This window comes from Pinus tabuliformis, chromosome 8, assembly GCF_031772625.1.
Source record: "Pinus tabuliformis cultivar Carrire ecotype Pingquan chromosome 8, CPIR1, whole genome shotgun sequence".
In the NCBI taxonomy this organism is placed as follows: Eukaryota; Viridiplantae; Streptophyta; class Pinopsida; order Pinales; family Pinaceae; genus Pinus; species Pinus tabuliformis.
The window spans coordinates 1754608202-1754634847 of record NC_142294.1 but is presented as its reverse complement, the minus strand read 5'-3'; the positions used below and the strand labels follow the sequence as shown (position 1 = coordinate 1754634847).

The following is a 26646-nucleotide window of genomic DNA, read 5'->3' as shown; positions in this document are numbered from 1 at the left end:
CTATACTTTATGGAGACAAATCTTATAACTAGTTCTTAATAACACATGAAGGCAACATAGGATTTGACAATACATATTGGGAGCAATATATCCATATGATCCAACCACATCTGTTGAAGATTTGGTGTAATTGTTTGAGGAATCAACGAGCTTGGCCAGGCTGAAATATGCAAGGTAAGGCTTGAAATGAAAAAAAAGAAATATATTATTAGCTTTGACACCACGGTGAATGATTGTTGGGTCATAGTGGTGATGTAGATACTGAAGCCCTTGTGCTTCTCCCAAAATGATGTTATATATGTGTTCCCAGTCCAATGATCCTCTCATCTCTTATAATGAACCACCCAAGCTTCTGTTGGGCATGTAATTATACATGAGAAACTTGGTTGTGTTGTTGGAACAAAAACCAAGAAGTCTCACATTGCTTGTATTCCTAATAGAGCCCAATGTCTTCACTTCTACACCAAATGAGTATCTGTTATGTTGTCCTTCCTTTTTATAAGTCATAGCTTCTACACTGCAATGCCATATCTATTAGGAATTTTAGGCCTATAAACAACATCTAAATTTTTTTTTCATATGATATTTTTTTCAACCAGGCAATCAACAACATCTTCTATACAGAAATTGATTTTCTGGAATAGTGTCATCTTGCAGGGCCACCTAATTTTTGAATGTTCGAAGTCTTGCTAAGGTATTATCTTGGCTTTTATCAAAACACATATCCCGAGAAACAACATCATTCCGATAGCACTAAAAAGAGTCATATGATTATCTAAACATTAAAAACTCTGGAATTCCCTTTAGGATACTTAGCCCCTAATTACTCAAAATAATTATTAGTCCACGAAGTACAAAGACCTGCATTTCCATATAAAATTCTTGCAGGAAATTCTTTGAAAAAATTCGCGTCGTGTAGATAACCAAAGAAATTATTGTATGAAACATTGAAGGACACCTGATTTTGGTAGCTAGCCAAGAATACTAAAATTCCCAACTAGCATATTATGAGATAATGTGCCAATGAAAATAACGTATGAGCACATTGACAATGTTGAATTCAATTGGATCATTGATCTTGATCTGCTTAACGGCCCCACACAAGTTACACTTTCCCAATTTCTATTCCATGTCAAATTAAAATAACATTCACACATGTTTTTGATGTGGAATTTTTCTCTATCATCGATCTTGTCCTTCTCCATCCGATTTGATCACTCCTTAACTATGAGCTTGATCTCTCGGTCATGTGCACCTCACACACCCTTATACAACCATCTAAGCGCTCGAGCACCTAATTTGACCACCCTTTAGTATGAACACAAGTGCTAACACTCCCTATCGTACTTCATCCTTTGAACCTCTCATGTGTAGGTGATTCCTAATTTTGGTTGTATGTGACCCTCTAACTTTTCCATAAATCATGCTTTGTACCCCTAATATAGTAGGGTATTCTTGTTCTAGGGATTCCTTCGGGAACTATGCCAAGTGTAACTAAATGGATTCTCCTGGTGTAATGTGCTTTAGAAAAGTCTTTGTCAACCTGTAACTAATACTAATCTCCGAGGGTCTTCTTTTGTTCTTAGTGAGAGAGGAAAGCCAATGAAAATGCAAAATAAAGCATGCATTTTCAAGGGTAACATAGTGCACAGAGTAATTCCTACCTTCCCTATACACTTGCATTAAATAGAAGAATGGAGTCCAAACTTAAATGCAGAAAACAAACAAAGAACTAGAGAAATGACACTTTGTCATAGGAGTCCACTTAGGCATCATGAGGTCGATGTGCTCATACAATGAAGAATTTCTAGTTTTTAGCTTAAGAAGGGTTGAGCTAAAATATCTAGTAAGAGCAGCTAAGTGAGCTACGTGAGGCTACCTAAGTGAAATTGTATGTCATAGTACAAGTATTTATACATAGAAAGATAACAACAAAAAATTATAGTTTACTACTATCATATGGCACTTAGAGGTCAAATGGTAGTGATTGTTTCTTCACCTTCTCAATCAATTGTCTAACTTTCAATTTGATTGGTTTTCTAATGTCATAATGTCATTGTCGAGGTCTATCATTGTATTTTTGATTTCAATTATCAACCTCTAGATTGTTTGGTATCAACCTTTGTCATGTCAAATATAACACAAAATAGTTCTAACATGTAGCCTCAGTTCATGTTCTTCTCATCACCCACCTTGGTGAACAATGGACCCTAGTTTTCATCATGGTATAGTTGTGTTAAATATGTATTCATATGCTTCCTTGTGTACCACTTAGCATGATGAAAATGTTTTTCATCCTTTACTATATATAACATTTCACTTTCGTTCTTTAGTGGATGATGGCAATGACCAAGACTATAACAAGGTACTTTGAATAAAGAGCTATCAACTGTGACATAGTCAGGGGTTCAACCAAAGGAAGTATGAGGTCAAATAAAGTGAAAATTAAATACTAGATGTATGTGTAAGTATGATGCCAAATCAAGTACAAAGGAGTTTTCTCATGCCACTCAAATTATTATACCGGTTCCATATAAAAGTGGGCTTGATCTTCCGATATGATCCTGTAACACTATCTTTTTGCAAATGCATCCAGACCCTATCGTTGAATTGAAATTGATGTGATTTCTAAAGTATGTTGTGTGGCCCCATGTACTTGTTATTGAATCGATATGTCCTATCCCTACTAATGTATTTACTGAATTTTATAAAAAAAAATCTCTACTATGTCTTGTTTTTAGTCTATTTTGGGGCACTAATGTCCATGCAACTTGAAAAGCATTGTCAAGTGGTGCCAAAGGTTGAATACCCAAAAAGGATAAGACATAGTATGACCTATAGAGTTGTGAGGAGACCTATTATAGACATGCTAAATGAAAGTTATGTTTTCATCCTAACCGCGAGGATGCACATAGCCATACATGCAAAGTACCTAAACTCATGTTTACTTGATAAATTTGATTTAATAATATCTTTTTGGGTGTCACATTGTGGATATATTGAGGCAATCGTAAATTATAGTCCACAAATACTTCCAGAAATGGTTTCTAAATTCAAGGTCTCAATTAGACATATGGATGTTAGCATCTAAAGTGTGACTAGACATGTAGGAAGAACAATTTAGCAGCCTTTGATGTGCTAATAGAATTAATACATGGGACCATGATTGTCATCTTTTAAAAGTGATAAAAAATCACATAGACATAGACATGTATTTATTTAAAGGTAGACCAAATATGAAATTCATAATTGTCAACCCCCATGGTTGTGAAAGGATAAGAAGAGGTGTAGACATACCCAATTTCTTGCCCAATGACTTGGAAATGTTTCAAGGAATATAGGAGTAAGTGAGATATTAAAAATGATGTCTCATAGAACACTAATAATTTTTTTTCTAGAGTGTTGCAAGTGCCTTGTTAATACCAAAACTTCCTATAACAGTCAATTATTTTACCTTGCAAATCATATGTTATCATGGTGCCTCCTATAAAACATGTGGGTGTCCAAGTCTGTAGGAAATTTGTTTGATAAGTAGAAGTCATTGTCCTATAAACCATGTTTGAAATTAGTGCAGACCCATTGAAAATCATGATATATCAAGTACAATGTAGATGTTAAACATCTCGTTTAGTAGAACAACTACCTAGTGTAGGTCATTATTGTTTTCAATTGCACAGATAGGAGGCATTCCTCACAATTCTTGAAACAAGTCAGGATAGCATTGTAAATTTTAATAAGTCATCCAACTGCTTATTCTCATAATACTTTTCTTATCATATTGAGTCTATCAATGCTCAAAATTTTGGCATTGATTAGAAAGTGCCATTTTATCCTGCAAAACTATATCCAACACTTCTAGTTTTATGAGTGTAGAAAATTTCAATGGAATGGTCCCTAAGAGATAATTCCAACTAAGATTCATTGCAATGTCCAATTATTTTATGCTTCCAATATTATGCCATCGATCAATTTTTTTTCGCTCAAGTTTAGGTATTGTAACTTAGTGCACAACAAAATCTCTCTTGGTATCACTCCAGACAAATCATTTCCATTCATTGCCAACTTGTCTAGTGAAATGAGATTTCCCAATGTATGGAATCACAAATATATTCATTCATAAATCCAACACATGAATATTTTTTAGAAAACCAAGTGTGCTTGATAGATTATCTGTAAGTTTTTTGCCATGAAGATCCAACATTTGCTGTGCAGTGCATCCTCCAATCTCTAGAAAAAGGGTTCCTGTAAATTGATTATCTGCCATCTCAATGATCTAAAAATGAGATCTTAAACAATTATTAAGGTATTACAGACTCATGTGCATGGATTTGCCTATGTTACTTTGTGCAATGGATCGATAAGATTGCGAAATACATAGACAATGAAGTAGTAAAAGAAACATAATCGACAACACACATAAACACAACAAGTTTAATAAGGGGTTCACCCAATACTCTTGGGCTACATCTCTTGGTCCAGCATTCAGTGGTGACCCCTCTATTATGTCTTTAAAACAGAATTGTACAACAGTGAGCTCAATTTGAGCCTCACACAACAGATACAAAACAATAAGGCTTTAATTGGATCCCCCAAGTCTCTTCTGAGTACATAGACTCTCCACAATGACTCTCTGTCTCTGTTGCTCTGTCTCAGCACTGCCTGCTCCTGTCTTCTGTCTTCTGTGGCTTTAAATCCAAACTGTGTTGTCTATTCGTTTCTCCTTCTCGGGCTCTCTGGCTTCCCGACCTCTATCCACCCAGATCCCCTTCTAAGCGTTAGCAATCATTGTTAAACGCTTTCAGGGATGGTGGCCACCTGTTCTATAACGGAATGGGTCATCGGGCTTTTGAAATCCCAAAATTGGTCGTTTTCTATTTACACAGAGAAATGCTACAAAACACGGAAAAATCTTCCAAAACATTGTTCATCAGACTTTAAATATTATAAATCCACCTTATAACTCCTATCAGGTCCGCCTTTGTAGCGATATCGCATCTCCACCATTGATCTGGGAGATCCAGATCCAACAGCTGTGGTTCATTTCGGGCGGCTCTTTCGTACGGAGGTTAACCGCCCAATAAGGGTGGTTTCCTCTCTCCTTAGCCTGGACATGTGGCAGCCATTGTGTGGGATCGGGCGGAGCCCGGCCCAAACCATTTATTGCCTTGGGTACTCTCGAAATCCTACCTGTTTTTTGATTTCCCTTTTATATTAAAAATACATTAAAACATGAAATCGCGCTCATATAGGACTTGAAATAGTGTTCAACAACATTAATAAACCCTTTCAGGTCCGTAATATCGCATCGGGTGCATTTCCTTTGTAATCCATTCATTTGGCGAAAATGCGAAATACAAAGGAAATTGATGTTTTCCAGACTTCAAAATATATAGAATATCGTCTATAATGTTATCGGGTCCGGCCATCGCATCACATATATGTATATGTATATAGCCTCGCTCCTCTGTGGTTTGCCGATGCGATATTGCGATGCAACGTGGGCCGTCGATCTGCGCACTTGATCAACGGTCCTCGTTGACCCCACTGATCACTGTCGTGTATTCCTTGTGGTCTCTGCCGATAGCCTCCCTTTGCCACCGCCGATTGCGATTCGCCGATCAAATCTGGACCGTTGATCGGCCAGATCCGACGACTCTCATGCAACATAGTTTTAAACCACGATACTCTTTTTTCAATGTTTTCTCTATGTTTTTGGCTGTCAATATTATTTTCTGATGTTTCTAAGGGTTCTTCCCATGTGATTGTTTCGATCTTTTAAATGATTTTTGAAGACTTGGAGAGTTCTTGGATCCCTTTTGGATCACGCCTTCCCAGTGAAAAAGCTTTTGGACCACCAAAATTTGGTTTTCAAGCATCGATCAAGTGAGGATACAACTTCCTCACTTGTCCAATCTCTATCCATTTTGCAATGCTAGGTTTGGAACCTTTGAGTCCAATTCTTAGGTACTCAACATCCCCTCTGCGCGTAGTTATCACCTTCCTGTCCAAAATTGTATCTACTTGCAACTCATTGAGATATTCAGGCAACAGATCAATAATGGAAGGCAATTGACTTTGCTCTTCGGGATCTTCAATCAATGAAGGTTCAAATAGTCTTAACTTCTCTGCATTAACTACTGAATAGATGTGCATGTAAGCTGGCAAATCAAGGCGAAAAGCGTTCTCACCAATTTTCTCAAGTATTTTGAAAGGCCCATACCTTATTGGCTTCGGCTTCTTTCCTTCACCTTACATTCTATCCTTGCTGATATACAACCAGACTTGATCACCAACTTGGAAGCTATGCTTCATTCAATGCTTATCATGCCTTACCTTATACTTGGCTTGGCTCTTTTCTAGCTGTTCTTGCACTGCGTGGTGAATTTCTTAGATATGTTCAATGAACTTGGTTGCTTTGTCCACATCATTGTGTCCATCAACTGCTATGTCTTTTTCAAAGAAAAAATCCAAGGGATACCTTGGTGTGAAACTAAAACAAGTCTCAAAAGGAGATCTCTATGTAGAAGAATGATTGGCACAGTTGTAATCATGTTGCACATAACATAAATGTTCATCCCAAATGTTGGGATGCTTGCTGCAATAACCCCTGAGCAACTAGATCACTGTCCTATTGACCACCTCTGTTTGGCCATCTATTTTTGCATGAAAGTTTGTTCTCTTCTTTAGTCTGGTGTCCATCAATTCCCACAGACTTGACCAAAACTTCCCAACAAATTGGGAATCTCGATCAAATACTATGGAAGTGGGTAACCCAAAATGCACCGAAACATGTTGAAAGAACAACTTCGCTATTTGTTCAGCTATAATATGCTTGTTAGAAGGTATTAAAATACACATTTTGCTGAACCTGTCCAAAATAACATATAAATAGTCATGACCTTTTCTAGATTTTGACAATCCCCCAACAAAGTCCACGGGAACACTTTTCGGAGGACAATAAGGAACTGGAAGTGGAGTGTACAAGCCTAGTTTTCTATTGTTGGTATTGCTTTTAGCACACGCGGTACACCCTTTAATATATCTAGAAATTGTTTCATGCATTCTTGGCCAATAGCAGAATCTTTGCAGCTGTGCAACTGTTTTACTTACACCAAAATGCCCTGATATTAGAGAAGTATGTGCTTCTCAGATTATGTTAACTCTTTCAGTTTGAGGAATAAATTTCCCAAATGATACAAGAGTTGGTCCTTAACATGATAATTTAATTCTTCTACTTGTTTGCCATGACTTAAAGTTGCATATACATCTTTAAAATCTATATCTTGATCATATTGTTCAATGCAGCTTTCATGCAAGATTGAGTTATGCTTAAGTATAGTAGATGCATTTATAATTGGTCTAGATAACATATCTACAACTTTATTGTGTATGCCCTTCTTATACCTGATGACAAGATGAAACTGTTGTAGAACACCCATCCACCTATAGTGTCTTGATTGCTGAAATTTAGCTTGTGGGGGTAAATATTGAAGTGGTTGATGATCAGTATGTATCACTGTTTATTTGCCCAATAGGTAGTGTTTCCACTTTTTCATGCTCTGCACTAATGCATACAACTCTTTATCATATGTGGGATAATTAACTACTGCAGAATTAAATGTCTCAGAATGATCGCATATAGGTTTACCATGTTGCATCAACACTGCTCCCATGTCATAGTCACTTGCATCTGTTTCAATCTCAAATGGTCTTTGAAGATCTAGCAATGCTAGTACTGGTGCTGTACTAGTTTTTTCTTTCAAGGTGTCGAAGGCTTTCTGTTGTTTGCCTCCCCACTGAAACACCTTGTTCAATCCTGTCAAAGCATGTAAGGGAGCTACAATCAAGGAAAAGTTAGCAATACACTTTCTCCAATATTGTGCTACTCCTAGGAAGATTCTAACTTCTGTAGAAGATTTGGGTTTAGGCCAATTCACAATGACTTCAACCTTAGAGGGATCTATCTTCAATTTACCACCCCCTACAATATGAACCAAATAATTTAAAGATGTTTTGCCAAATTCACATTTTGATAACTTAACATAGAGATTTTCTTTTTTCAAAACATCTAGAGTCTGCTTTACATGCGTTAAATGTTCTTCCCATGTTTTATTGAAAACAAGAATGTCATCTAAATATACAATTACAAAATCGTCAATATAAAGCCTGAGTACATCATTCATAACTCTCATGAAAGTAGCAGGAGCATTAGCTAAGCCAAAACACATAACTAGCCATTCATACAGCCCTTGCTTTGTTTTGAAAGTAGTATGCCATGCATCTTGTTCTGCTACTCTGACCTGATGATAGCCACTACGCAAGTCCAACTTGGAAAAGTAAACAACTTCTTTCAGTTGATCCAATAGATCATCAATGCGAGGAAGGGGATAACAATTCTTGATCATTATTTTATTCAGTGCTCTGTAATCAATGCACATCCTCCATGAATCATCTCTCTTCCTCACCAACACGATTGGAGATCTGCATGGTGATGTGCTTGGTATTATGAACCCTTTTTCGAGTAGCTCCTGTACCTACTTTTTGATCTCTGCATTCTCTAAAGCAGATAACTTGTACATTCTGATGTTAGGCAATGGAACATCTTGCTGCAAATGAATATCATGTACAATTTCCCTTTTGGGTGGCATACCTTTAGGCTCTTGAAATATGATATCATATTCTAAAACAACTTTTTCTAAATCAGCTTTCTGTTTATCATCACAACCCTCAAATATATTGGTTTTATCAGGGTTCTTTTCCTTTACAACCATCAGTAAAAATTGCTTGCATGAATTTACACTTCTTTTCATTTGCCCTGAGTTTATGAGAGTATAATTATTTTTTAGTTTATGAGCTCTTACAATATATTCTATTCCATCTTTGGTGAGTTGATACTTATTTTCAGCTCTATAGAAAATGGATTTTCTATCATACAAGTAAGGACTTCCTAAAACAATACCACATATATCCAAGGGAATTACATCTAACTCAAACTCATCTATAAATGCTGACCCAATAGAAATCCTAAGTTTACATTATCTAGTCACTTGTAGCTTTGCTTTATCACATACCCAACCTAATGGATATGGCTTCTTGTGAGGTGTGGTTAGTAATCCCAACTTCTTTACAATTGCTTCAAAAATCAAGTTTACTTTTGAGCCACTTTCAAATAAAGTATCAATCTTTTGATGCTTGGAAATAACTGTAATATGAAAAAGCTCATGTCTTTTCCTCTCATTTTCTTCACTATCAACAGTTTGTGCAGAATTACTAGTAGATTCTTCAGAATTTTTACCTCTTATGCCTGTGGCTATGACTGTTGTTTCATCACCTGAGTTTGACCCCAAATCCTTCTGAATAGCAGCAATAGCCTTCTTCTTCTTGCCATCGAACTTCTTGGGTTTTAGCTCTAGATGCAAAGACCAACAATGTTCATCATCATGTCCATCCTTCTTGCAGTGAGTGCATGAAGGTTTGTTCTTCTGTACAACGTTTGCCTTCCTCTCCTTCCATTTTTTATTCTTCTTTTCCTTGTTCTTGCTTGTAGTGGGTTTTGATGATCCCCCAATCTCTGGGTTCACATTCTTGCCTCTAGCCTCTAGATGTGTAGCCTGAACAAATACCTCATCTATGCTAGTAGGGTTAAACATGAGAATGGTGTGCCTCAAATAGCTATGCAGACCACCTATATACTTCAGCAAAGTTTCAGGCGAGTCTAGAGAAATGCCTAGAATTAAAGCTCTTTTTCTAAATTCCTGGGTATATATTTGTACACTTTTCCCCTTTAATTGGCGAAGAGTTTTCCAACTCATAATCGCTTATTGCATATAAGCTAGTGGATAGATTTTTTTTTTAATGGCAGAAACAAATTCACTCTAGGTAGATAGACTTTTACCATGCTTCTTCAAATCAACTTGTGTCCTGCCTTCCCACCACACTAGGGCAGTTCCTCCAAGGTGAAGGCTGGCCAGCTGAATCTTTCTCCTTTCTGAATTGATGTTCTGCACCTTGCAATACACATCAATCTGTCTAATCTAGTTATCTAGGTTTTCTGCATTTAATTCTCCATCATAGATTGGAAAATCAAATTTTACATCTAATTCAATCAAATATGTTTTCTTCTTTTTATTTTCAGGGCTAGAAGGAGGGGTTGATGGAGGAGGATTTTCCCCTTTCCCTTTGCCTTCTGGGGCATATAGAGAAGGTTCTTCTGCTCCTTTATCTTGTTTGGAGGTTGAAGTACTTTCACCTCGACCTTTCTTGAATTCTTGATACATCTCTTCTACCATGGCTCTCATGGTCATGAAGGTATCCATGAATTGAGATTCTGATTCCAATGGAATATCTTCTACCATTTTCCTCCTATGATAGACTCTTCCAATTTCTGGGTTAGCCTCAACTAGTTCTCCTTCTCCTAATTTGAGCTTTGACCTAGTTAGCATTCAATAATCCAGCACAAGCTTGTCTAACCTTAGCAAACCTAAAGCTCTGATACCACTTGATCTGAAAATGAGATCTTAAACAATTATTAAGGTATTACAGACTCATGTGCATGGATTTGCCTATGTTACTTTGTGCAATGGATCGATAAGATTGCGAAATACATAGACAATGAAGTAGTAAAAGAAAAATAATCGACAACACACATAAACACAACACGTTTAATAAGGAGTTCACCCAATACTCTTGGGCTACATCTCTTGGTCCAGCATTCAGTGGTGACCCCTCTATTATGTCTTTAAAACAGAATTGTACAACAGTGAGCTCAATTTGCGCCTCACACAATAGATACAAAAAATAAGGCTTTACTTGGATCCCCCAAGTCTCTTATGAGTACACAGACTCTCCTCACTGACTCTCTTTCTCTATTTCTCTGTGTCAGCACTGCCTGCTCATGTCTTCTGTCTTTTGTGGCTTTAAATCCAATCTGTTTTGTTTGTTCATTTCTCCTTTTCGGTCTCTCTGGCTTCCCGACCTTTGTCCACCCAGATCCCCTTCTGAGCATTAGCAATCATTGCTAAATGCTTTCAGGGATGGTGGCCACCTGTTCTGTAACGGAATGGGTCATCGGGCCTTTGAAATCCAAAAATTGGTCATTTTCTATTTACACAGAGAAATGCTGTAAAACACGGAAAAATCCACCAAAACACTATTCATCGGACTTCAAATATTATAAATCCGCATTATAAATCCTATCGAGTCCGCCTTTGTAGTGATATCGCATCTCCATCATTGATCTAGGAGATCCAAATCCAATGGCTGTGGTTCATTTCAGGCGGTTGTTTCGTACGGAGGTTAACCGTCCGATAAGGGTGGTTTCCTCTCTCCTCAGCTTGGACATGTGGCAGCCATTGTATGGGATCAGGCGGAGCCCGGCCCAAACCATTTACCACCTTGGGTCCTCCAGAAATCCTGCCTGTTTTGTGATTTCGCTTTTATATTAAAAATACATTAAAACATGAAATCCCACTCATATTGGACTTGAAATAGTGTGCAACAACGTTAATAAACCCTTTCGGGTCCATAATGTCACATCAGATGCATTTCCTTTGTAATCCATTCATTTGGCGAAAATGTGAAATACAAAGGAAATTGACGTTTTCCGGACTTCAAAATATATAGAATATCGGCTATAATGTTATCAGGTCTGGTCATCGCATCACATATATGTATATGTATATAACTCCACTCCTCTGTGGTTTGTCGATGCGATATTGCGATGCAACGTGGGCTGTCGATTTGCACGCTTGATCGACGGTCCTCGTTGACCCTGTTATCACACAGGTTGTCCTTAAAGCTCCTTAAAGGATACGGCCGGGGTAACCACAAACCAATCTTTGGACTACAGGTCCTAGCCTACCTGCAATGAGAGAGGGATCTCTCTTTATAATTTAGCTTTGTTTTGGGTTGATTTTAGGCTAGTTATGATTTTCTTGGGTTTTGTTTTGATTTTGGTGGGATGGAGGATTCTTTCAAACAGAGTTGGGATGCATAGTGTGAGAAGTTCAAACCATTGGGCATGGAGTCGTGGATTAGGCTTGCTGTTGCGTTTTCTTGGTCACAAGAGGAATACAGAGCAGGATAGCTACACATAAAACAATATCAAGCTGGAATAAGGATGGAATGAAGGTCAGTGAATGAAAGACAACTAAGTAGCTCTCATTATGCTAACAGAGGGAAGGTGAATGAACATTTATATAGGAGCAATCAAGGATTCCTAAACAACATTCATATATGAAGGAAATAGTGTAAATATGAGCAAATCAGTATTCATATTTAGGACTAATTCAGAGGAAAACATAGATGAATCACAGAAATTGAGAACAGGATACAACTAACTGAGCTCTGAACTATTCTTTCTTTCTGCTATTTAGATAGTGAAACAATGATGGCATAAACACATATAAACTGTAAACAGAGATAAGAAACACTTATTGGGCTATGTAGAAGCGTTAGGATTCCATAGTCACTCTTCAGACATCAAAACACAACAGTCAGTTCATCTCCCAAACATTCCAGTGATCTTTGATTATAGAGACTCTCAGAAAATACAGTGCAAGTCTAGAGAGGAAGTTATCAACCAACCAACCCTTTAAACAATGCTCAGGGTGGTTTATATAGGCAAAATATATACAATATACAGATCTTAGATAGATCTGATGAAATAACTGCTTCTAACCTAATCTGTACTAAAATAAATGCACAAAATATCTATTTAAGCTGCGCTGAAGGCAGCAGCATTCAACATGAGTAAATATGGTGTCCTTTGAGCTTTGCGCTGGCCAATTTATCATAACCGTGCTTTAACACTTGTCCTGCTTCTTTATGTTCGACTTTGCTGCTCTTGGGTGGCCTTAACGTGCATTAACTCTGATCTGGTGAGCTTTGAATGGCCTTTGCCACTTTCTTTGACTTTGATGGAGGCTTTTTAATGTTCTTCTGCCTTGGAAATAAAGATTTCCACTAAAAAACATTAACTGATACACTTTGCCACAACACTGATACTCTTTTAATGAATGTGGACTCTTTCTCACCGTTGATACACTTTAGACTGTCCCATCGCCCCCTTTCTGCCTTTTAATGCAAAAATAACTGCTGCTAATGTCCTCTGTGGCCTTTGGAAGCTTATCGGCCCTTGCCGATCCAAAAACTGCCTTTAATCTGATAAATTGCTACAAAAATGATGAAAAGGGGGCTCTGTAGGTACGCCGAAGAGAAAACCCTGTACTGGGTGTGCTCTGGGCAATGAGCGATTCCAAAAATGCCAAGGAAACCATCCTTTCTTTTAAACCATGGGCGGGCGCGGGCATCGCATGAATAACACTGAAATACTGCCTTCTTCTCTTAATACGTAGAACGCATCAAAAACATGATTTTTAACAAAAATGGTGCTTTTAGCGAACACTGTTCAAAACTTTAAATTTTTGCCGTTGGATCCGGCGCGGGCCGATCCAACGGCTGGTGCTAAATTGCATCGGGGCGGACCATTGGTCCCAAAACATAAAACCTCCGAAAAGCGATGAACCTGGCGGACCCGAAATGCTTATAGGATCTTTCTTTATGGAGATCGGGTCTGGCCCATCAGAGCTTTCATATCAGCGGATTTGGTAAAAATGGGTGAGCGGACCCGCTATACTATATGCTGCACTTTTATAATATTTCGGCTCCACTGGTCGGAGCCATATGTGGAGCGATGCGATTGAATATGGGTCGTTGATTCGAGGGCCCAGAATGGGCGGCTGCGATTAACTCGGCGTTTCGGCAATCGGCGTGGAGCGGAAAGGGAGAGCGATAAGCGGTATTATCGGATTGCTTTTGGTACGGGCCCGGTTTGTGTCGGAAGCTGCCCGATCCAATAAGAAATTGACACGCGTCCATGGACAGACGTCATCCTCTGACACTTTTCGGGCGCTAAAGGATGGCGATCGGGGGCGGTCCGAAATCGCCAAGGACTGTCGGATGGGAGGGCCCGGATCTGACGGCGGCGATTTAATCGCTATATCGCAATCGAGGAAAACCGGGGGCGGGGCCTTATATGTATAATGCGATGGGATATGCGATAAAGAGGGGTTTACGTTATAACTAAGTTTTATGAAAAACTTTAGTTTAATACGATAAAGCGGGTTTTTTACAAAAATGCGGAAATATATATATATATATATATATATATATATATATATATATATATATATATATATATATATATATATAAGGGAAATATGATGGGGGCACCTCCCGACAACGATATCGCTTCGGAGGGGGATCCAAAGGGATCGGAAGAATGTACATGTAATCAGACAAGGGACATTGCGATCGGGGAAAGCCTCTCCGATCGGAGGAGGGTTTTTGCCTTGAAAAAGGGTAACAACAAGGTTAATGAAGGGATTTTTACATCGGAGGAAGGGTTTTTATGCAAATGGAAGAAGTCCAAACGCATTTAGAAGATGGTTTGGGGGGCAATGAGGGTTCTTGCTAAGTTTCAGGTAAACTTAGCAATTCCCAAGCGAACTTATGGTTATTTTTCAACCAGAGGGAGGGGATAAGTATATAGGGGAGTTATATACATAGTTTTAGTAGGGGAGGGGTAAAGAAATAGGGAGCTACATAGTAAAGTTAATAGCTAACATGAAAAATGATCAGAGAGCGCTAAGTATGCAGATCTTAGGCTATTATGGGGGAAAATGATTCATAGAAGAAGTGTGAACATTCCTTTAGTGAAGCAGATCTTCACCAAGGCAGATGATATGGAGAATGATGAAATTAAGAGGTATCAAGCAGATCTTGATCTCTTTAGGGGAAGTTAGTGAGTGATTTGGGAAAGAGGGAGAAGGGGAAGTTAGACATGCATTTCTTGAAGTTCTCCAACTGAAAAATCACCTTCAACTTGTGATATGATAGATATAACACTTTACAATATGAAATGGATCACAAGCTATGATTCTGCAACCACAAAGCTACCTACCTTACCTACTAACCTAGCATTTTCTCTTCTTTTTGGTTTGGGTGCACTTGAACTAGCATACCCAACTTTTTGTTATTTTCTTCTTGCTGTCCTCCTATCTACAAATACACTTATTGCATCCAGGGGCTCAGATTAAGCTGTTGAGCACCCTTGTTTCTCTACCTATCTACAAATCTGCCAAGATTAAGCTGTTTGGACAGATAGTTATTCTCTATATTCTACAACAAGAAATTGAAACCTAGGGAGGCCAAGATTAAGCTGTTTGGCCTACCCTTAACTGAAAACTGATCAAAATGGATTACGTATCAAAACTGGAACAAAGCAATAGCATTAAAACTGGCACACCTTCATGGATACTTCTCTGGTCATCTGTAGCAAATATGGAGCATTGCAGCATGCATAGTACGACATATTTGGCATGTAAAAAAGTCGATCATGAAGGATGATTAACCTGCTGCAGCAGGAGGCTAACAATGGCTCCACTTGGGGATGGCTTTTCCTTGTGACAAGCCAAGAATAGTAGGTCAGACTGCCTTGTATTCAATTAGTGCTGTGCTCTGCAAAATTCCCTTGGCTGGCTGCCTTATTGATCCTACCAACCTACCTACCCTAACCAGCACTTATTTTGCTGTTAGGTGAAGTGAAATAGCCAATGCAGCCACTTAAGCAATAAAATCATGAGAGGGCTTTGCTGCTTGTGCTTGCTGGTGAGACCATCTGAGATCTTGCAATCTGATGTGGCTTTGTTAATCTTTGAGAAGATTAGGAAGCTACTGATCTCCTTCGCTGAACCTAAAGACTGTAAAAAAGGGTCCTGCAACATATATACAATAGTGCTGAGCTGAAATAAAAAACTGTACAAAGGTTTAGGATCATTATCATGCCTTGGAATGTGGAAACCATCATCATTTTGATACTGAGCCTTGCAGCCTGCTAATGGAGAAGAGCACTGACTTATTTCATCACTCAGCCTGCCATCTAATGGATTGCACAAAACTTGGAGCGATACTTGCAACTCATTACAAACAGGCTCAGATGGCACTTGACAGATTTGCACTTGCTGCTCCTCCTTTTCTTTAAATAATTCAGATGATTCAAAACAAAGCGACAGAGAATCATCTGGGACTTCTTGATCACATGCTGCTGCTTCCGAGTCTTCTTCTTCAATCTGACATTCAATGGCACTCTGGGGCTGCAAATCTAGAGGTAATGCATCAGGAGCAAGGATTTGACTCTCCTCTAGATGGCCAATATTAACACTTGATGATACTTGGTTACCAATTGCATGATAATTATCCTTGATAAACTGAAAAGATTCAAAACAAAAAGGTAAAGTTTCTTCACTGAAATCAAAATTCTCTGCTTTTTCCACCTCCTCTTCATAGTTGAAACAGGCAAGTTGACCACTGGGTTCAGGTTGCTGATCCTGAACTGTGCTTTCTGCCAAAATAGGCTCTGACTCCTCTGCAAGGCTGATTTGGACATTGGGCGCATAATCTTCATCATATTGGTGATATTTGGGCAGACAACTGAAAGAAGGAGAGAAATTATCCTCACACAATAGATTGGGAGATTCATCCATATATTGCTCAGAAACTGAAGTTTCATCTTTGCAAGTAGTTTTTCTCTCAGCTCTTGCTCTGTTTCGCTTGGCAATCAGATTTTCCTCCACACTAGCAGCTATATTCTGCATGTCTGCTAAGCTTTGAGGGGCTCTTTCCCTTAGTTGATATGCCATGTCGGTATCAAAACCATCTGGGAATTTATACATAGCAAGATCAGGTGGAGGTCTGAGGTTCTGTGGGATTGCATTATAAACATTATTAAATATTGCACAATAGTCGAAGACAGCCTCTTGAGGGCCTCTTTTGATAGTATCATACTCTGATAATATGTGTAGGGGATCCTTCTTTTTCTCCCATCTGTTAAGGAATGTTTGGTAAAGAGCCTCTGGATCAGCTATGGAATTTGTAGGAAGAGCTCTAAACCAGGGCCTAACATCACCTCTAAGACTTTGGACAAAAATCTTCATTCTTATAGCATCATCATCTATTTCATAAATCTCAAAATAGTCCTGCATTTTTTTGGTATGTTTCAGGGCTGTGTAAGACCCAGTTCCCTCAAAATAAGTGATTTTAGTTTGGTAATCCTGAGGCATAGCTCCAAGATTAGCAGGTAACTGTAAAGGTGTATAACGATTCAACATATTTGCCGGGAAAAATGGAACAGCAGGAAGAAACAGAACAACTGGAACAGTGGGGATGGAAGAGGAAATAATAGAAGGAGTTGGAATATAGCTTTGCCGAACTGTTTCAGAGGAAACTTAAAGATTTTCTCTTTCAGGTTCGTTCCTCCAGTGGAGTCTTGATTGAAAATGATGTGGAGTCGTCAGGTGGATGACTTAACTTTGAAGTGCCTGATCTCTGTCCACCATCAAAGATCAGAACTAAACATGAAAAAGTTCTGAAGAAAAGGAGCACTTTCTCCAGAAAACGAGATTTGTCCCCAGCGGAGTCGCCATTATGTTATCACTCAGGTTGTCCTTAAAGCTCCTTAAAGGATACAGCCGAGGTAACCACAAACCAATATTTGGACTGCAGGTCCTAGCCTACCTGCAATCAGAGAGGGCTCTCTCTTTATAATTTAGCTTTGTTTTGGGTTGATTTTAGGCTAGTTATGATTTTCTTGGGTTTTGTTTTGATTTTGGTGGGATGGAGGATTCTTTCAAACAGAGTTGGGATGCATAGTGTGAGAAGTTCAAACCATTGGGCATGGAGTTGTGGATTAGGCTTGATGTTGCGTTTTCTTGGTCACAAGAGGAATACAGAGCAAGATAGCTACACATAAAACAATATCAAGCTGGAATAAGGATGGAATGAAGGTCAGTGAATGAAAGGCAACTAAGTAGCTCTCATTATGCTAACAGAGGGAAGGTGAATGAACATTTATATAGGAGCAATCAAGGATTCCTAAACAACATTCGTATATGAAGGAAATAGTGTAAATATGAGCAAATCAGTATCCATATTTAGGACTAATTCAGAGGAAAACATAGATAAATCACAGAAATTGAGAACAGGATACAACTAAGTGAGCTCTGAACTATTCTTTCTTTCTGCTATTTAGATAGTGAAACAATGATGGCATAAACACATATAAACTGTAAACAAAGATAAGAAACACTTATTGGGCTATGTAAAAGCGTTAGGATTCCATAGTCACTCTTCAGACATCAAAACACAACAGTCAGTTCATCTCCGAAACATTCCAGCGATCTTTGATTATAGAGACTCTCAGAAAATACAGTGCAAGTCTAGAGAGGAAGTTATCAACCAACCAACCCTTTAAACAATGCACAGTGTGGTTTATATAGGCAAAATATCTACAATATACAGATCTCAGACAGATCTTATGAAATAACTGCTTCTAACCTAATCTGTATTGAAATAAATGCACAAAATATCTATTTAAGCTGCGCTGGAGGCAGCAGCATTCAACATGAGTAAATATGGTGTCCTTTGAGCTCTGCGCTGGCCAATTTATCATAACTATGCTTTAACACTTGTCCTGCTTCTTTATGTTCGGCTTTGCTGCTCTTGGGTGGCCTTAACGCACATTAACTGTGATCTGGTGAGCTTTGAATGGCCTTTGCCACTTTCTTTGACTTTGATGGAGGTTTTTCAATGCTCATCTGCCTTGGAAATAAAGATTTCCACTAAAAAACATTCACTGATACACTTTGCCGCAACACTGATACTCTTTTACTGAATGTGGACTCTTTCTCACCGCTGATACACTTTAGACTGTCCCATTGCCCCCTTTCTGCCTTTTAATGCAAAAATAACAGCTGCTAATGTCCTCCGTGGCCTTTGGAAGCTTATCGGCCCTTGCCGATCCAAAAACTGCCTTTAATCTGATAAATCGCTACAAAAATGATGAAAAGGGGGCTCTGTAGGTACGCCGAAGAGAAAACCCTGTACTGGGCATGCTCTGGGAAACGAGCGATTCCAGAAATGCCAAGGAAACCATCCTTTCTTTTAAACCATGGGCGGGCGTGGGCACCGCATGAATAACACTGAAATACTGCCTTCTTCTCTTAATACGTAGAACGCATCAAAAACATGATTTTTAACAAAAATGGTGCTTTTAGCGAACACTGTTCAAAACTTTAAATTCTGGCCGTTGGATTCGGCGCGGGCCGATCCAACAGCTGGCGCTAAATCGCATCGGGGCGAACCATTGGTCCCAACACATAAAACCTCCGAAAAGTGATGAACCTGGCAGACCCGAAATGCTTATATGCTCTTTCTTTATGGAGATCGGGTCCGGCCCATCGGAGCTTTCATATCGGCGGATTTGGTAAAAATGGGTGAGCGGACCCGATATACTATATGCTACACTTTTATAATATTTTGGCTCCGCTGGTCGGAGCCATATGTGGAGCGATGCGATTGAATATGGGCCGTTGATTCGGGGGCCCAGAATGGGCGGCTGCGATTAACTCGGCATTTCGGTAATCGGCGTGGAGCGGAAAGGGAGAGCGGTAAGCGGTATTATCGGACCGCTTTTGGTACGAGCCCGGTTTGTGTCGAAAGCCGCCCGATCCAATAAGAAATTGACATGCATCCATGGACAAACGTCATCCTCTGACACTTTTCGGGCGCTAAAGGACGGCGATCAGGGGCAGTCCGAAATTGCCGAGGACCATCGGATGGGAGGGCCCGGATCCGACGACGGCGATTTAATCGCTATATCGCAAATGGGGAAAACCGGGGGTGAGGCCTTATATGTATAATGCGATGTGATATGCGGTAAAGCGGGGTTTATGTTATAACTAAGTTTTATGAAAAACTTTAGTTTAATACAATAAAGCGGGTTTTTTACAAAAATGCGGAAATATATATATATATATATATATATAAAAGGGAAATATGATGGGGGCACCTCCCGACAGCAATATCGCTTCAGAGGGGGATCCAAAGGGATCGGAAGAATGTATATGTATTCGGACAAGGGACATTGCGATCGGGGAAAGCCTCTCCGATCAGAGGAGGGTTTTTGCCTTGAAAAGGGTAACAACAAGGTTAATGAAGGGATTTTTACATCGGAGGAAGGGTTTTTATGCAAATGGAAGAAGTCCAAATGCATTTAGAAGATGGTTTGGGGGGGCAATGAGGGTTCTTGCTAAGTTTCAGGTAAACTTAGCGATTCCCAAGCGAACTAATGGTTATTTTTCAACCAGAGGGAGGGGATAAGTATATAGGGGAGTTATATACATAGTTTTAGTAGGGGAGGGGTAAAGAGATAGGGAGGTACATAGTAAAGTTAATAGTTAACATGACAAATGATCAGAGAGCGCTAAGTATGCAGATCTTAGGCTATTAAGGGGGAAAATGATTCATAGAAGAAGTGTGAATGTTCCTTTAGTGAAGCAGATCTTCACCAAGGCAGATGATATGGAGAATGATGAAATTAAGAGGTATCAAGCAGATCTTGACCTCTTTAGGAGAAGTTAGTGAGTTATTTGGGAAAAAGGGAGAAGGGGAAGTTAGACATGCATTTCTTGAAGTTCTTCAACTGAAAAATCACCTTCAACTTGTGATATGATAGATATAACACTTGACAATATGAAATGGATCACAAGCCATGATTCTGCAACCACAAAGCTACCTACCCGACCTACTCACCTAGCATTTTCTCTTCTTTTTGGTTTGGGTGCACTTGAACTAGCATACCCAGCTTTTTGTTCTTTTCTTCTTGCTGTCCTCCTATCTACAACTACACTTATTGCATCCAGGGTGTTATCTCAAAATCAGATCCTGATAGGCTGCAGACCAGGAAGACTTCAAGTAACTATTTCAAACCAATCTTTTAGCTAAGGCTTAGCCTCCTTAGCCTGAGAGGGCTCTCTCAAAGGGTTAATGATATTGATTAAAGATATGGATAGATGGCTAACTCTATGGTTTGCGATTTTATATGTTTGTAGATTGGAAGATGGAGACTTGCTACCATTGGGCTATGGAGTCAGTGACAGAGATAAGGATAACAAATAGCTATTCTTATAAAACTGAGGCTTGTATATACTTCAATGAAAGAGTGACACATTCAAGAAAGTCTCAATAACTTGAAGTTCATAGGAGTCAGAGCATGTGGGCATGAATTCTGAGTAATGATACATCAAGGTATTCAAAAGGAAAGAATTTAAAGTGATAGATCAGAGTTTAATACCTACATGGAAGTCAGGGTATTCAACATTTAAACATTCAGAACATAAACTCATATGGGACCACACAGTTTATGAATGTATACAGGAAGTCAGAGCACATTCAGTGAATTCTGAGTGATTATACATCCATACCACTGTAAGAATTAAGGAAAGGACAACATCACATATTCTGAACATAAAAAATCCTTCATGAATCCTGAGTAAAAAGTATTAAGACTATGGAAGTAAAACATTTCAAAGATAAAAGATGAAGCTCACTGAAGTACACTAAGAATCTCAGCTTCAGAAAAGTCCAACTGCTTCTGTATATATCAATCCCTGCATAGCATTTACAAAAGTAGTCTTTTTCTCTAACATTTTCCAACCCCTAATACATTATTTCTTCTCCCATATATAGAGTTCATGTAGATTCCTTCCTCCAGCATGAGGGGAATTCGAACTCCTCCTAATTTGACACCTATTGACACTTAAAACTAACTATTTAATACAAAGGACAGCTAACTAGGAGTCCTAGAGACCTAATACAAATAGGAGTGTAACTCCTTATTATGATTAAAACAAACTTATCTAAACATTTAAAACATTATTTGACACCTAAAACTCCATGAAGTCGAATTTGATGGTGCTCATAACCTTCCATCTGGCCCTTGATGACTCATCTTTTTGCTGTTCCTAGAAACTAGGAGACTGTCCCTTGCTTTGTTCTGGCTGAAAAATAGGTCTTGGGACAGAGCTCATAACTTCTCACAAAAAACGTATTTGGAAAAACTGAAGGAGGCGTTTGTGAACCAATCCATTCTGAACAAAAACCTATCTTGGTTTTTTGAAACACCTTCCCTACGGCCCAGAATGTGTCTTTGAAAAACAGGTGTAAAACAAGAGATGAAAAACTGCACCTACAGCAGTTTCGTAGCGCAACTTTGGTCATTAATTTCTCTCAGATCGTAATGGATTTGAGGAAACTGAAGGAGGATTTTGTACATCAATATCTTAATAGTGAAAACCTCTTTCGCTTTTCAGAGATGAGGTTTCCATTTCTTGGTAATCCCTTTGGAAGTTGGTTGTTGTTTTCGTAACATGAAATTTTGGAGTTCACAAATGTCCTTCTTTGTTTCTTTTAATTTGCATAAAAATGCATTTGATTATTTTGTTTTCCATGCCAGGTGTACCTTGCTCCAAAAATATTTCCCTTTGTTCTTCAAAATTGGCCCATCGAATGATAATATGTAGCTACAGCAGTTTCGTAGCATGCTACGAAACTGCTGTGCATTAGGCATCACCTACAGCAGTTTCGTAGCGCGCTACGAAACTGCTGTGTAATTTCAAAAACACATCTTACATGCCAAATTTGACTGTCTTGAGCTTCTTTATCTTGAAATTTCCTTCTCATCTGCCTTGAAACTTGCTTTCCTTCCTTGAGCCTTCAAAGAACTTTTATGTATGCTGACCCTGAGTTTGCCAAGTGCTTCTTATGCATGAAAGGAGCATGACAATAACCAAGACCAAATCTTTCTTACCTTACCCTTTTCCTTTGAAATTTGTTTAGTGATAACAGTGGCTCCACTTGGGATAGTGTGCTCCTGTAGTACACTAAGAACTCGCAGGTCCAGTGCTTTATCCATTTATGAAAAACTGAAATTTGCTTGACAAGCATCCCCTTCAAGCTTCTGGGGCCTTCACCTCAGGCTTAAGCTTGATGATCAGTGTAGGAAAAAGAAATCTACATCTACTAAAAAAAAATTGCTCAGTCAACCTTGAGCTTATTTTCATTTTCCTACCTACCTACCCTATCAATTTCAAACTTATTTCAGCTCAATCAATGTGAAATTTCCAATGTAGCCAATCATTTGTCTTATCTGATGTTTGATTTCTTTGACTGCATCGGAGTTCAGAGCCACTATGATATTGTGATGACCACTGCCACTGAAATTGCCTCTGATCTTCATAGAAAAACTGAAACACTGGATTGTAAAACTCTTCCATATATTTGGCTATAGGATCCTAGAATACATGATCAGCTTGATGATTCTTGTAACTTTATGGTTGTGAAAACTGATCTTCAACAACAGTGTACTCTTCCTCAATCGTGAAAGAGAAAGGAAACAACACTCTCTCCTTATGTGCTGCCATAAAAATATTTTGAAAAGAATGATCACAACCACGAAGACTATATGGTTGAATTTGACCTTGTAAATGTTTAATATCTTTCTCAATGTCTTTGGCAAATTCATCCAAAAATTTCATCTTATCCTCTGCCTTGCAGTCAAATGATTTTAGATAAGAAGACAAGGACAAAGAAAAATTTTCAACTATTTCTTCATTAAAATGATGATCATTCCACTGTTTGAAACCTTGAATTGAAGGAGAGTTTGCCACCGCATCTGATCTATCCATCCATTCCTCCAAAAACATAAGCCAAAAGTCTTCAAATGACTTAATGGATTTGGTAGGAAAGCTTTCAATCCATTGTTTACATTTCCCTTGAAATGAATCATAGAACAACATAATGCAAACATCCTCATGTTTAACTCTAAGAAGCTCTGTAAAATCACAAAAATCTGATATATGCTTCAAAGTTAAACTCAAATCTTCTCCATTGAATTTTGGACCATTCCTTAGAAAATATGCATCCTTGGGAAAATGATTTGGGCAACCATGAATTCCTGAAAAATTTATGCATGCATACCTTGAAATAAGAATGGTAGCATCTGGGTCCTTCATAACTCCAGTGGAATCACCATGAATCTATGAATTTCGAATTCTTCAACAATGGAGTCGCCAAGGTAGATTTGCAGCCTCAAAAATATTTCTGAGCTCCTGCTACCTTCAGAAGTTCAGTCTCTTGATTTCGGGAATGAATAATCTTCGGACTCCCGGCAGAAGCACCAAAATGTTATCTCAAAATCAGGCCCTGGAAGGCTACAGACCAGGAAGACTTCAAGTAACTATTTCAAACCAATCTTTTAGCTAAGGTTTAGCCTCCTTAGCCTGAGAGGGCTCTCTCAAACGGTTAATGATATTATATGGTTTGCGATTTTATATGTTTGTAGATTGGAAGATGGAGACTTGCTACCATTGGGCTATGGAGTCAGTGACAGAGATAAGGATAACAAATAGCTATTCTTATAAAACTGAGGCTTGTATATACTTCAATGAAAGAGTGACACATTCAAGAAAGTCTCAATAACTTGAAGTTCATAGGAGTCAGAGCATGTGGGCATGAATTCTGAGTAATGATACATCAAGGTATTCGAAAGGAAAGAATTTAAAGTGATAGATCAGAGTTTAATACCTGCATGGAAGTCAGGGCATTCATCATTTAAACATTCAGAACATAAACTCATATGGGACCACACAGTTTATGAATGTATACAGGAAGTCAGAGCACATTCAGTGAATTCTGAGTGATTATACATCCATACCACTGTAAGAATTAAGGAAAGGACAACATCACATATTCTGAACATAAAAAATCCTTCATGAATCCTGAGTAAAAAGTATTAAGACTATGGAAGTAAAGCATTTCAAATATAAAAGATGAAGCTCACTGAAGTACACTAAGAATCTCAGCTTCAGAAAAGTCCATCTGCTTCTGTATATATCAATCCCTACATAGCATTTACAAAAGTAGTCTTTTTCTCTAACATTTTCCAACCCCTAATACATTATTTCTTCTCCCATATATAGAGTTCATGTAGATTCCTTCCTCCAGCATGAGGGGAATTCGAACTCCTCCTAATTTGACACCTATTGACACTTAAAACTAACTATTTAATACAAAGGACAGCTAACTAGGAGTCCTAGAGACCTAATACAACTAGGAGTGTAACTCCTTATTATGATTACAACAACCTTATCTAAAAATTTAAAACATTATTTGACACCTAAAACTCCATGAAGTCGAATTTGATGGTGCTCATAACCTTCCAGCTGGCCCTTGATGACTCATCTTTTTGCTGTTCCTAGAAACTAGGAGACTATCCCTTGCTCTGTTTTGGCTGAAAAATAGGTCTTAGGACAGAGCTCACAACTTCTCACAAAAAACGTATTTGGAAAACATGAAGGAGGCTTTTGTGAACCAATCCATGCTGAAAAAAAACCTATCTTGGTTTTTTGAAACACCTTCCCTACCGCCCAGAATGTGTCTTTGAAAACCAGGTGTAAAACAGGAGATGAAAAACTGCACCTACAACAGTTTCGGAGCGCAACTTTGGTCATTAATTTCTCTCAGATCGTAATGGATTTGAGGAAACTGAAGGAGGCTTTTGTACTTAAGTATCTTAATAGTGAAAACCTCTTTCACTTTTCAGAGATGAGGTTTCCATTGCTTGGTAATCCCCTTGGAAGTTGGCTGTTGTTTTCGTAACATGAAATTTTGGAGTTCACAAATGTCCTTCTTTGTTTCTTTTAATTTGCATAAAAATGCATTTGATTATTTTGTTTTCCATGCCAGGTGTACCTTGCTCCAAAAATATTTCCATTTTTTCTTCAAAATTGGCCCATCGAATGATAATATGTAGCTACAGTAGTTTCGTAGCATGCTACGAAACTGCTGTGCATTAGGCATCACCTACAGCAGTTTCCTAGCACGCTACGAAACTGCTGTGTAATTTCAAAAAAAAAGCTTACATGCCAAATTTGACTGTCTTGAGCTTCTTTATCTTGAAATGTCCTTCTCATCTACCTTGAAACTTGCTTGCCTTGCTTGAGCCTTCAAAGAACTTTTATGTATGCTGACCCTGAGTTTTCCAAGTGCTTCTTATGCATGAAAGGAGCATGACAATAACCAAGACCAAATCTTTCTTACCTTACCCTTTTCCTTTGAAATTTGTTTAGTGATAACACAGGGGCTCAGATTAAGCTATTGAGCACCCTTGTTTCTCTACCTATCTACAAATCTGCCAAGATTAAGCTGTTTGGACAGATAGTTATTCTTTATATTCTACAACAAGAAATTGAAACCTAGGGAGGTCAAGATTAAGCTGTTTGGCCTACCCTTAACTCAAAACTGATAAAAATGGATTACTTATCAAAACTGGAACAAAGAAGTAGCATTAAAATTGGCACACCTTCATGGATACTTCTCTGGTCATCTGTAGCAAATATGGAGCATTACAGCATGCATAGTACGACATATTTGGCATGTAAAAAAGTCGATCATGAAAGATGATTAACCTGCTACAGCAGGAGGCTAACAGACCCCACTGATCACTGTCGCATATTCCTTGTGGTCTCTGCCAATAGCCTCCCTTTTCCACCGCCGATTGCGATTCACCAATTATATCTGGACCGTTGATCAGCCATATCTGACGACTCTCATGCAACATACTTTTAATCCGCCGATACTCTGTTTTTCAATGTTTTCTCTATGTTTTTGGCTGCCGATAGTGTTTTCTGATGTTTCTAAGGGTTCTTCCCATGCGATTGTTTTTATATTTTAAATGATTTTTGAAGACTT

The 26646-nt window shown here is 38.5% G+C and overlaps 1 pseudogene; it reads right to left on the bottom strand.

Annotated features, from left to right (window-relative positions):
• On the bottom strand, positions 1-26515 carry LOC149243126 (LRR receptor-like serine/threonine-protein kinase RGI1; annotated as a pseudogene).
• Positions 26516-26646: the final 131 nt, after the last annotated feature.